We start from the raw sequence: 14,017 nt of genomic DNA on the forward strand, positions 1-14,017 counted from the left end.
AATAGTTTTCTTATTGAATTCTAAAGTAAATTTGAGGAAAGGATTTTGTGAATTGAGCCAACTGTGGAATGCATGTAATTCCGCTTCTGTGCCTCTAAAAATCATAAAAATATCATCTATGTAACTCTTCCAACGTTTTATTTGATCAAGGAAGGGATTTGAGGTTGGATAGATGGCATCACATTCAAAAGCGTTTACAAACAAATTCGCCAGACTGGGGGCAAATGTTGCCCCCATAGCCGTCCCAGATATCTTTCCTGACTGGAGGAGGAATCCAAGTTGTAAAACCGTGTAAAGGTATGGACGGACGACCATGTGGCAGCCGCACATATGTCTCTAACCGGCACTCCTCTTTTGAGGGCCGATGTAGCTGTGATACCTCTGGTCGAATGAGCCCTAAGATTTTGAGGGGGCTCTTTTCCTGCCAGTTTATAACATTCCAAAATGGCTAAAATGATCCATCTGGAAATGGTCTGCTTAGTTATCGGTAGCCCCAGCTTGTGACCTGCGTAGCCTACAAACAGTCTTAAGGGTAAGAAATCCTAAAGAACAAGAGTGGAGTGGTTCGAAAGGTGTGCCCATCAGGAAAGTTAGGACTAAATTTAAATCCCATAGGGGAACCTGGAATGGTCTTGGGGGATAAACGTTAGTTAACCCCTTTAGAAACTGTATTACCAAGGGTAACTTGAAATAGGATGGTTCTTCCGCAGTGCGCTTAAAGATGGATAGCGCTGCGAGATAGCCCTTGATGGTGCCAACTTGAAGGCCTGAATTAGCTAAATAAAGTAGGAAGGACAAAACCATTGGTGTACCACATGAAAAGGGATCGATATTCTTTTCCCTACACCAGCTGCAAAATCTGTTCCAACGGCAGCGGTATAAAGATTTTGTTGCTGGCCTTCTTGCCGAAAGCAACACCTCCATAACATCATCAGGGAGGTCCCAATCCTTGTACCTCAGCCTTTCAGAAGCCAAGCGTGAAGGTTGAGGGTTTTGATGTCTGGATGGAGAACCTGACCTCCCTTCTGTGAGAGCAGATTCTCTCTGAGTGGAAGTCGAATTGGAGGGCAGATGGACAAGTCTAGAAGGTCCGGGTACCACGTTCTCGTGGCCCAATCCGGGGCAATTAGGATCATGGGTTTCCGGAATCTTCTCAACCTCCTGATCATTTGAGGAATGACAGGGACCGGTGGAAACGCGTACAGGAGTGGAAACTCCCAGTCCACTATGAACGCGTCTCCCAGAGCTCCTCTCGGGGGAAATTCCCTTGAGCAGAACAGATCGCACTTCCTGTTGACACTGGTGGCGAACAGATCCACCTGAGGGGTTCCCCAAAGGGCGAAGATCTCTTGAATGACTTCCTGAGCTAGTTCCCACTCGTGGGAGACTGTGCTCTGCCTGCTCAGAGCGTCCGCTGTCAAGTTCTTCTCTCCGGCTAGGTGAACTGCCGATAGAGAGATTCCTTCTTGGATTGCCCAAAACCAGGGCTGCATCGCCTCTCTGCACAGAGGTAGTGATCCTACGCCTCCTCTTTTGTTGAGGTAATGCATGGCCACTGTGTTGTCCGTCATTATCAGGACATTCTTTCCTTGTACAGATGGCAGAAAAGCCTTCAGCGCAAGTCTGATGGCCCTCAGCTCTAACTGGTTGATATGTAGTCTGGACTCCGATGGAGACCAACGACCGCTGATGGTCAAGTCGTTGGCGTGGGCTCCCCACTCCGTGAGTGAGGCATCCGTGACTACTGTTATCTCCGGCCAGGGTTGCCAAAACTGCTCTCCTTTCAGAATGTTCCCCTGACAGGCCCACCACTGAAGGTCTCGAGCCACCTTGTCGGGAACCTGAAGAAGATCTGTCATTCTCCCTGAGAATTGTGACCACTGAGTTCTCAGTGCCCACTGGAGAGATCTCATTCTCATGCGAGCCTATGGCACTAGGAAAATGCAGGATGCCATGAGGCCTAGCAACTTCAAAAAGTCGAAGGCTGGGAGACGTTGGGCATTTTGAAACTTGGTGACCATTTGTAGAATATCTTGAGCCCTCACCTCTGGTGGCGAGGCTTTTCCCAGGGAAGTGTCCAGGATCGCTCCGATGAACTGGAGTCTCTGCAATGGTATCATTTGTGACTTCTTTAAATTGAGGGAGAAGCCCAGTCTGTGAAGGGAGTGGCAAACATGATCTAGCTGGATCTGAGCTTGTTCCGAAGATACAGCTCTGATCAACCAATCGTTCAGGTAGGGGTAGACGTGAATCCCTTCCCTCCTTAGACTTGCAGCCACTACCGACATTAACTTGGTGAAGACCCTCGGGGCGGAGGTCAGCCCAAATGGCAGCACTCGAAATTGATAATGAGTTGCCAATTGCGAACCTCAGGTATTTCCTGTGTTTGAGATGGATTGGCACATGGAAATAAGCGTCCTGAAGGTCCAGAGATACCAGCCAGTCCTGGAACTGAAGGGCCTGAAGGATCTGAGAAAGAGTTACCATCTTGAATTTGTCTTTCCTGAGGAATCTAAAGTAAGGGGAGTACCAGCCCTTGTTCCTCTCCGCTACAGGTACCGGTTCTATGGCACCTTTCTCTAGCAGGTCTAAAATTTCCTGCAAGAGGAGCGGATCTGGAGCTTTTTGAGAGCTGATCCCCGGTGGATGACTCTGAGGTATGCGTAGAAGAGGCAGGCAGTAACCTTGTGCAACTGTCTCCAATGCCCAAGCATCTGACGTGATAGCCTGCCATTCCGCCAGATGTTGTTAACCTGCCTCCTACAGATGTCTTGTGAGGGAAGTCCTCAGAGTGGTTTTGGGGCGGCTGATGCAGATGCCGATGGTAAAGAGGCACCTGCTGTTGCTGCGGCTTTTGAATATCTACCCCGTCCACCTCGGGTAGTTCTTCTTTGTCCCCTTTGAGCCGGTCGTCCTCTACCTCTTCCGAATGCGGAGTAGAAGCGAAAGGACTTGCCTCTCGCAGAGGTTCCTGTGGGACGAAAAGGTATCTGACGGATTCCAGCGCCTAGGGATTTTGCTGCTGCCTTTGATGTTTGCAGTTTTTCTAAACTGTCATCCGCCTTTTTCCCAAACAAAGAAGAGCCATCAAATGGCATGTTCAAGAGCCTGGCTTGCACATATGGGGCAAAACCAGACTTTCTCAACCAAGCAAATCTCCTGGTTGTTGTACTTGCCGCCATTGCTCTGCTGATACTGTCAGCCGAATCAATGCCCGTCTGGAGGGATTCGCACATAGCATCTTTACCGTCCTTTATGATATTTAGGAACGCCTCCCTTTCTTCTCCCTCAGGGATGCAGTCAGCCGCTGTAGAAGCACACTCCCAAAGTGTATGGCTGAATCTAGCAAGGGTGCAAGTAGCATTAATAGATTTTAACGCCATGCTACATGCCGAAAAGACTTTCTTAGCCATAGCATCATATTTTTTATCGTCCCTGTCCTGTGGGACGGTAGGGTAAGCAGTCTTGATGTCAGTAGAAGATGCTGCCTGTACCACCAGACTTTCTGGGGATGGGTGTTTGGACAAAAACTCCGGGTCTGCAGAAGATACCCTGTATTTCGTAGACAGTTTTTTTATTTACTGCCGGGACGACATCTGGGGTTCCCCAGTTCGTCATGATTTTTCTTTGAAGAGCTTTATGAAAAGGTACTACAGGATCCTCCTGTGGACCTTTATCAAGAATATCCGTGAGGTCATCCTGTTGGAAAGCCTGTGAAGGTGTTGACCACCCCATAAATTCTGTGATCCTGGACATTAAGGCTCTATAAGGGGTTTCAGCATGCTCCCCCGGGTCTGGCCTAGCGAACTCCACCTCTGGGGAAGTGTCTAAACCACTTGCCTCATGTAAGGAATCATGGAGTTCCTTTAATCTGCGTTCCTCTGAGGATAACTCCTCTTGAACTGGGGTTGCAGATCCCTGCAACTCAAATGTGTCTTCTTGGTCAGATAGTTCTCCCTCTTCCATGATTGAGGACATTGTTCTCAATTGGTCTGAACTCAGAAAGGGTCTGAAACCCATCTCCAAGGCAGAGGGTGCCAAACTTGTTGTAATCGGCCTCGAAAACGTCGATGTCGCCGACGTCGAAGGCTTCGAACGTGGCGTCGAAACCAAAGGTGGAGGCCTGGAGGTCCTTGATAGAATCGGAATTCTGCTTGAAGATGTCGACAATCTCGACGACATCGTCATCGAAGACCTGGGAATAGCCACTGGGTGCGCCGCAACCGTGACTTTCCTTGGCGTCAACGCCGGTGTTGAGGATGGCGTCGAGTCGACAGACCCGTGTGTCGAAGGTCCCTTCGACAACGGTGTCGAAGACACCGACCTCGGCGTCGACGGAACCCTCGTCGACGGAACCTTTGAAGGATTCGAGGTCTTTGCTTTACTCAAGGGTTCGTGATGCGCTCGAGAACCTTCCTTCGCCGGGTGCTGCGACTCGCGGCGTTTTGGACCTTTGGGTCTTTCGACCAGAGCATCGCTCTCGGCAGTCTTCGAGGGGGTCGAGGCCGCTTTCTCGAAGACGCTCATCATATTTTTTCGGAATTCCTCCCATTCAGCCCAGGAACTATGTTTCGTGGGGCAAGGGATTCTCTTAGGTGAAACAGAGGAAGAGGAGGACGAAGAAGGGGACCTTCGGCGTCTCCTTTTCGAGTGCTTCAATCTCGAGGAGTGATGGGACCCGCTTCGAGACCTGGAGCGCGAATGGTGACGATGAGACGAATGTCTCGACTTTGTCGAGGAAGAAGAAGCTTTAGAAGTCTTACCTTTTTCCAGCTTCCCCCTACGCTCCTTCAGGGCCTTAGCTGTCATGGACATACAGTCCTTGCACTCCGAACAATGGTGTTCAGCTCCCAAACACCACAGACAGACCCTGTGAGGGTCCGTCAGCGACATCTTTTTTCCACAGTCTCGGCATTTTTTAAAGCCGGACCGAGGGGTCGTCGGTTCAGACGAGGAAGCCATCGAGTATGGATCGAATATCTCGAGGAAAAAGGAATAATTCTCTACAAAACTGAGCAACGATATTCCGAGGCACTGAGTAAGCACGGAAAAACGGAACTGAGCAACGGACGCTGCGCGTGGCCTTTATAGGCAGGATGACGTCGACGTCGATACGGCGGCTGTCGAGGGACATCATCGACTCGGCGGACGTTGACGCGCAGCGCCCTCTAGAGAGAAAACATTGCCGAGGCCAGCAAAGCTGGAAAGAGATATCTAAGATAAGGAATACGTCGGAGGACACAATCCCTTCGAAACCAATTTTTTTACTGCTATATTTGAATGATGGAATGATTTTACATATAAAATATGTCATGAAAATCTATTCTTCTATAGACCGTGATTGTGTGTGATTATGAATCTTTAATTCTCGGTAGGAATGTAATTTAGACCCTGTTAGAGATCAAACTAGCTATACCCTTAGTGTTGTATTAAGTAAGCAGTCAACATCAGGAATCGATGATAGCTAAGTAATCATGGAGATAACTGATTTCCTGTTGACTCTTTACTCTCTGGTACAACTGAGTGTTGTCCGCGTATTGGTGGAGGCTGTATTGGGTTCTTTGAGATTTGTGCCAAGAGGCTCCATGTAAAGACTAAAAAGGATTGGTGAACATTTGATCTCATTATGCTCAGCAAAAACTCTTGCCTTTTTTGAAAGCATAAGAATCAGAAAACTAAATCACATGTGTAAAAAAAGTAAAAGGTATATGGACAATGATTCTGATTTCTTTAAAAAAGTTATTTGTGGAGGCGTGGCCTGGAGCGCCACTGATGAGGCTGCTCCGTTAATGGCCTCCGTAAGGACCCGCGGCTTCAGCTGAAATTTAGCCGGCTCCAGCGCCGCCGCTGCTGTTCCTCTGGCGGGAGAAGCTGGCGGAACCTCCGGTGCACCCACCGCTCCAATCTGGGAGAGCGATCGCGGTGGGAACCCTGAAAACGCGGCGACGGAACTCGACGCGGGTGCCTCTCCACGCCGAACCAAGATGGCGGCCGCGGCCCAGGCCCTTTTTCCCCGCCGACGCCCAGTGACGAGACGTCCGTAGGACCTCCTGCTCTCGCCCTCTGCTCCGATCCTAAGCCTCGCCGGAGGGGCGGCCGCTCCGGTCCCCGGAGCTCTTCCACCTGGAGCCTTGGTGCGGGCTCGAGTGCTTCTCCCAGCCGCCTCCCCCCTCCATTGGATCGGAGTACGGGATCGGCGTCAGCCCCCACCGCCATCTCGACCCCCCAGTCTGGTTGACTCTCCGGCCTCAGAGGTGGGCCCTCCTGGAGGAGGGACCCCGTACGGCAGACCAGCTCGCGGGGGGGACAACCAAGCCCCCGAGGCCCTCTAGCGTCGAGACCAGCTGTGGGGGCAGGAGCCCTTCCACCGCCCCCCCCACCTCCTATACGGGCTACGATCTACCCGGAGAACGGAGGAGGCTGCGGCTCCTCCCTGCAGCCCAGCACCCTGGAGACGGTGTCGGAGGCCTGACTGGGTGAGTGTCCGCCGTCCCCCCACAATCCCCCCAGCACTGAACCTGGAGCTCCCCCCTTCCAGCTTCCTGGGGCGCCCCGGCCCACCAGATACCGTGCCAGCTGGGGAGAGTGATCGGGTGGTCCCTCCCCCTGACCACTCAGCTTTCCCAAACCTCCTTCTGAAGGCACCCCCACGTCTCCGACTGCCAAAACATCCTGGGGCGCTCCTGCCCACCTCTTCCACCAGGCCTATCATCCTGGATAGCAGCAGCCCCACAATCCCCCCAGCACTGAACCCGGAGCCCCCCCTTCCAGCTTCCTGGGGCGCCCCGGCCCACCAGATACCGTGCCAGCTGGGGAGAGTGATCAGCTGGTCCCCCCCCTGACCACTCAGCTTTCCCAAACCTCCTTCTGAAGGCACCCCCACGTCTCCGACTGCCAAAACATCCTGGGGCGCTCCTGCCCACCTCTTCCACCAGGCCTATCATCCTGGATAGCAGCAGCCCCTTGGCTGGGTGATCACCTACCGCAAGCGGAGCCGACCCCCTCTACTACATCCAAGAGTGGCAAGACCCAAACATAACCACTGCAACGCTGACAACTAACACGGTGGACGGATCACTCGCCCTACACAGCAGATTCGTCCGAAACTAATCATCCTCCCCAAAGCCCCCCCCCCCCAGGGGCTTCCAGCCAGAAGAGGATCCCCAGAGTCCCAGCCCCGGCAAAATGTCGAGACTCACCAAGCCAGCCAAAACCGCGGACATTTCCACCATGCTCCTAGTAACAGACAAGACAAGAAAACCGGACCCCTCACCTAAGCTTACCCCGCAAAAGCCCTCAGAAGAACAATGTAACCTCGCCACCAGAGATGACTTAATGGCCTTCATGAGAGACATTAAAGCCGAAATTCGGTCCTGCATGACCGAGCTCACCACACGACTAGAACAAACTGACCAGCGACTCACGGAAGCGGAACAGAGGATAGGAGAATTTGAAGACTTGACCCAGAACCACGATGCAGCAATAATAGAAATGCGGCGTGAGATCCGAGCGCTTCAGTCCAGTAATGAGATTCTCGCATTCAAGCAAGAAGACTTAGAAAACAGGGCCCGACGGAATAACTTGCGCATCCGTGGGGTCCCAGCAACGATCCAAGATAAAGAGCTCCCGGAGTATATAGGCAACTTCTTCCAGGCTCTTCTTCCACTAACGGACAAAGCCCAACTCATCCTGGACCGAACCCACAGACTACGCCCTAGACGAGGAGTAGATTCAGACGGCCCTCCGGATGTGATCACGAGAGTACACTTCTACGCCACCAAAGAAGCCATCTCGGCAATAAGCCGCTCCAAAGATGAACTGTCGTTCATGAGCACCCCCCTGCAGATATACCAAGATCTCTCCCCGATCACCATACAGAAAAGGAGAGCTCTCAAGCCCTTGACCCTGTTCCTCCAGAGCCAGCAAATCCGCTACCGTTGGCTCTTCCCCGCTACATTACAATTCTCGTTCCAGGGAACTCTACGCAAAATTAGCCACCTAGAGGATGCGAAATCGATCCTGCACCCAAACTCTCCGGGGACCTCGACCGCCCCTAGTCCACTCCTCCCTCCAGAGGAACCTGATCAATCACCTCAAAGACAGCAACAACCCTGGTCTAAAGCGCAAAGACGCCGAAAGATGAAATGATTTAGAGGTTGGCGGCCATGATACTAAGATCGACGCTGAAGCCAAAACGAAGCATGGCAATGCCGCGGGCCCCGAACGGCCCAGACCCCCCTCTCCAAGGAGTATGTCACCTACCCACCCTTGGAGCCGAGCGGATCTCAATGGTTCGACCCTCGCCCCGTTGGCGAGGAAAACTGTTTGGGCCACGTTGGCCGTAAAGGCGGCTGCGCAGAAAACTCCAGCCCCCCGTACAGTTGGGAGTTCTCCCACCCGTATAAGTTTGCCCACCCGTTGGTGGACCCACTCAGATAAAATATTGCCCTCCCGTTGGAGGATACAGAAAACCCGGCTGCAGGAGAACCTAGCTAACTCGGAATCTCGATATGAAGACTGAATACCCCCAACCCACCCATGAGGAACAGTATCCCACCCCAGAAGGCACCCCAGAGGCCCCCCCGCCGATCCAGAAACTAAGGTTCCTAACACTGAACGTTAGAGGCCTCAACGCCCCACAGAAGAGAAAAACAATCCTACAACGCATCCAGAATGATAAAGCCTCCGTTGTCTTCCTGCAGGAGACACACTTGATCCCAGCGGACTTCGCAAGGCTCAGAGACCGGCAATTCCCAACGCAGTTCCTAGCTTCGAACGGAACGAAGAAGGGTGGCACAGCTATTTTAATCGCCAAAGATTTGAAGCCTCAAATCCTGGACTCTAAACGGGACCCAAACGGCCGCTTCGTAGCGGTGAAATGCCGAATTCTCGGCCAACTATACACGTTGATCTCAGTATACGCACCAAACCAAGAACAAGAGGCATTCTACTCGACCCTGGAAAACTCCCTGCTTCCGTTTGTTGAAGGTCAGACCATCATCGGGGGAGATTTCAACGGAGTCCCCAACCCACTGGTAGATAGATCACACCCCCCTGCCTGCGGAGACTTTGGCTTGGCGATCGCCCTACTTAAATTGTTCCGAACCTTCGAAGTGGTGGATACCTGGAGGATCCTCCATCCAGAGGAACGAGACTACTCATGCTATTCTTATGTGCATAGGACTTATTCACGTATCGACCTCTTGCTGGCATCCCCGCAGATCCTGTCGTACACAGACGATGTCCTCATAGGCCCCAGAATCCATTCAGATCATGCACCCGTAATGCTAACGCTAAGAGCCTATAACCCGGACCCGCCCCCAAGACGCAGATGGTCTCTTTATGACCCGATCCTAAATGACATGGCGACGAGAGACGTAGTAGCTAAAACCATCAAACAGTACTTCGAAGGCAATAAAAACGAAGACACCTCCCCAGCGACGACATGGGATGCAATGAAGGCCGTAGTACGAGGGGTGCTGATCTCTCGAGGAGCGGCCTACCATAGGCAAAAGCAACAGACCCGCCGCATCCTAGAAGACAAGGTTCTGGAGGCGGAAACGGCATGTAAAGCTAAAAACTGGTCCCCGAGAACCTACCGAATCCTGCAGACGGCACGGAGGAAACTAGAGGCTCATTACGCGGAGGACACAGCCCAGCTACTAACCAAGACGAAGCAGAGCTACTACGCCAGGGGAAACAAAGCTAATAAATTCCTGGTGGAAAAACTCGCAAGAATCAAGAAAAGGAACACTATACTAAGCCTCCGAGACCCCCAGGGTGCAGCCCAATTCGCGGATCGAGATAAGCTGAGAATTGCAGAAGCTCACGTCACCGAAACCATGTCAGCTACCCATAAGCCCCAGGAAGAGCAGCAGTCCTACCTGCGGGAAGCTGCCTTGCCTAAGCTCTCAGCTACAAGTAGGGAAGAATTGGAGGCCCCGATTACCAGCGAGGAGATCGACGAAGCCGTTAAAAGCTTAAGAACAAGAGCCCCGGGCCCAGATGGTTTCTCGTCCCGATTCTACAAACTCTTCCGGCCTCAGCTACTAGCCGCAATGATGACCCTCTTCAACTCCTTCGCCACTTCTGGATCAACAACCCCGTCAATGAGAGAGTCAATAACAGTATTAGTGCTGAAACCAGGAAAGGACCCCAGCGACATAGCAGCCTATCGACCCATCTCACTAATAAACCTGGATGCGAATATCTACTCGAAGGTCTTGGCAAACCGATTAGCGAGGCTTCTTCCGGACATCATAGACCCAGACCAGACGAGATTCATCTTAAACAGAGCCACCACAGATAATACGCGCAGAGTCCTCAACCTGATCGAGATAGCCAGACAAGACTCGAAGAAACTCACCCTGCTAGCCTTAGACGCGACCAAGGCTTTCCACAAAGTGGACTGGTCGTTCCTCCGCCTCACTCTGGAGTCATTCGGCGTCGGGCCCTCCTTCCTAAAGCTCACCCTAGCGAACTACCAATCCCCGACCACCCTGCTCCGAGTGAACGGCCTCCTGACTCACCCGATCTCCCTGACATGCGGCACCAGACAGGGCTGCCCTCTCTCCCCCTTGCTATTCGCTATGGTAATGGAATCATTGGCCCAGCGAATTCGACTTAACCCTAGAATCAAAGGCTTCCAAGTGGGCCCTACCCAGCACAAGATAGCGCTCTACACTGACGACGTGATGCTAACCATCACAGACATCTCGCAATCCTTAAAAGCCGCCCTAGCGGAAATTCACAGATTTGGGAGAGTATCTGGATTCGCCATTTACTTTATGAAATCGACGGCTCTGGGGATAGGGTTGAATCAGAGAGAGAAGGCATCCTTCAGTGCTCAGTGCACGATCCCGTTAAATGACACATCCATCCCCTACCTCGCGGTGCGGATCCCCGCTAATCCAGGAGACATCTATCGGATAAACTTCCCGCCCCTGATGAAAACTCTGGAAAAAGACCTAGACTCCTGGCACAAGCAGGAAATATCCTTAATAGGTCGTATCACAGCCTGTAAGATGAACCTGTTGCCACGATTCCTGTACGCCTGCTCGGCTCTCCCCATCATAGTCCCTCGCCCCCAACTACAGAGACTGCAAAGGAAGATATTTGGATTCATATGGAGGAGGAAGAAGGACCGCATTCCCCGGAAGACAATGCTATGTGCTCCGGACCAGGGAGGCCTAGGGGTCCCTGACCTCCAAAAATACCAAATGGCGGCGCAGATAGCGCATACTAGGGCTTGGACTATAACGTCAGGGCGCCCCAAATGGATGGACATAGAGCAGTCCAGATTACCCCTCCCATTGCGCTTTCTTCTACACTTGCCAACCGCGCTGCGCCGGACATGGCCAGCTATACTATCCGCAACCAAGCAAACGTTGAAGGCGTGGGATTGGGCCCGCAAATCCAGAGGTATCCCGAGAGCTCTGGGCCCCTCAGCCCCAGTCTTCCACAATCCGGCGTTCTTCCCGGGAGCTCACCCCACTAACTTCAAGAACTGGATCGCCGGAGGACTCTCTTCCCTAAGCCAACTATTTGAGGGAGCTCAGCCGCTGACATTCGCCCATTGCAAAAGTACGTTCAATCTAACAGAGTCAGACAGGTTCACATACTGCCAAATCAGACACTGGTGCACACACCCCCAGACGCGAGAGGCTGCCACCCGGACCCTGGATGCCTTGGAATTAACAGTAGCGGACCCCCCCTCCCGAGGGCGGATCTCGACGCTGCACCGACTATTCCAGGAGAACCTCCTGTCCAAGAGAGCGACATATATGGCGCAGTGGGAAAAGGACCTAGGGCACGCAATCCAGGATCAAGACTGGATTGATATCTGGGCCCGCACACGCTCATCATCCTTCTGCATCACCAACCGGGAATGTGCATATAAACTGCTCATGAGATGGTATTTCCCACCACTACAACTACACCACTTCAACCAGTCACTGGACCCACAGTGCTGGCGTCGGTGCGGCTCGCCAGGCTCCTACCTACACATGTGGTGGTCATGCCCGGTGGTGAAGAGCTTCTGGTCCCAATGTATAGCGACCATCACAGACATAACCCAAATCCCCCTGCCACTGGAACCGGAGCCGCTACTGCTGGGGACCCCGATCCCAGACACCTACCCGAAAACGGGCGCACCCGTGACCCTCATTACGCAATTACTCCTAGCCGCTAAAATCACAATAGCCCGGACATGGAAGACCCCGGAGGGCCCCCTAACGGTGCTATGGTGGCTGAAAATCTGGGACATCTTCATCGCTGAGAAAGTGATGGCAGCAAACAGAGGCCGCCTCCATCATTTCACAAACATTTGGTCGCCTGTGATTGACTATGACTTACGCTTCCCGGCCATGACATACAAACCGCGCCTGGTGCAATTGGCCCAGCAGGCGGCGAACAGGGAACGGTCCCAGCTGATGGAGGAGCAGGCCCTAGAGGATAGCCAAATCCAGGATGTGGGGGCGTAAGCCGGGAGAGGAAGGAGAAAGGCGAACCGAGGTGGGAAGAGACAGGAGCGAATGAGTCAGGAATCGGACCTTATAGGGAGGGAAAAAAACAGTCCACGGTAGACCCCCGAGACGAAGAAGTGGGGTTGGGTGGGGGGATGTAAATAAGCGTATTATAATGCCGAGATAAAGTGTTAAACTGATATGCCAATGCTTTCTCCTGTATGCCTACTGAAAATAAACAAGTTAAAAAAAAAAAAGTTATTTGTGCAAGAAAATTGGTTTTAAACAAGCCTTACACAAAAATAGAAATACAAACAAAAAGTTGGTAGTACAATATCTGTTTTAAGAAGTATGTGTTTTGTTTCATGCATTTGATTTTTGTATTTTAAGGAATTATTAAAGTGCAACATGTATTTATGATTTTGTATTCTTAGAATTTTTAACATGTTTTTGTCGAAGAAAAAAGGAGTGGTGAGAGGATTGAGCTTTGTTGGACGCCGCAGGGGCTGGGTGTCGGTTAAAATGTAACGTATTCATAGATCGAGTCTGGCAAATAGTTACTTTTTCCAAGATTTTGCCAATAAACAGAAGATATGTAGGCCGGTAGTTAGCCAAGTCGTCTGGGTCTAGGGTCGATATTTATAGAGAGGTTGTTTGAGACCACTCTTGAGGGTGTATGGGAATGTCCCTTCTTTGATGGATGCATTCAATATTGCTGAGCAGTGCGTTGAGCACAGGGCCCATTGGTTATTGATGTAGGCCTGGATTAAGAGTAGGAAGTAGGTTTGAGGGAGGTGATTGTTTTTTGGGGATCTGCAGGTGAGCAGAACATTCATTCCAGAGCAGCAGTGTGCTTGCTGAAGTGCAGAAAGGGTTTGTGCTGTGGGAGATAGATTGGATGATCTGTCAGATATGGTCTATTTTGATGACTACCTCACTGTGCTCCATGTTACCCACTGCCACGCATGCTAATGAGCATATTTTTGATTTGTTTGCCCATATGACCATGGCACACTCCCTTCACCTCCTCTGGTGTTACTTCTTTCGCAGCCTGCAGTCCTTTTTGCGTGCCGGATTGCAGTATATGTAGCAAAGACTTTCAATGGAGGATGCAGAGAGCCCCACCCTCTTCTCGCAAATCTCTTTCAAAGACATGCACTCTTATCACATTTTCCGCAGGCTCCACTGTTGTGCAGTACCTCTATGGCCTGCTGATCTTTTCCTCTTCTTGCTAAGCTTTCGAAACTGATGCTCTAAATCTATTCATAACACTCACTTTCTGTGGTCACAAGGACAATACAGTGAAGCTCCAATTGTGTTGTACAACTGTTTATTATCTTTGGCATGTGATTTTACATGCCAATGAGGTACTTTTCCACTTATCGCATACAGTCATACTTCAAATCCATAGGCCATGCAAGAAAAAGCAAATGCAGGCTTTCCTTCGAATAGCAGGCGAGTACCGCCAGTGGATCATGGGCTACTCTGTCATTGTTCGACCCTTACAGGACATTACCTTGTAATTTGCCCCTACCACATTACACTAGACTCCC

The 14,017-nt window shown here is 51.5% G+C and overlaps 1 protein-coding gene across 6 annotated transcripts in view; it reads left to right on the top strand.

Moving 5' to 3' along the window:
* HAGH (hydroxyacylglutathione hydrolase) overlaps positions 1–14,017 on the top strand; it is a 933,635-nt gene that overhangs the window by 888,313 nt on the left and 31,305 nt on the right. The gene's annotated exons all lie outside the window — the stretch shown is intronic.

This window comes from Ambystoma mexicanum, chromosome 2q (genome assembly GCF_040938575.1).
Source record: "Ambystoma mexicanum isolate Mex_15411 chromosome 2q, UKY_AmexF1_1, whole genome shotgun sequence".
Lineage (NCBI taxonomy): Eukaryota > Metazoa > Chordata > Amphibia > Caudata > Ambystomatidae > Ambystoma > Ambystoma mexicanum.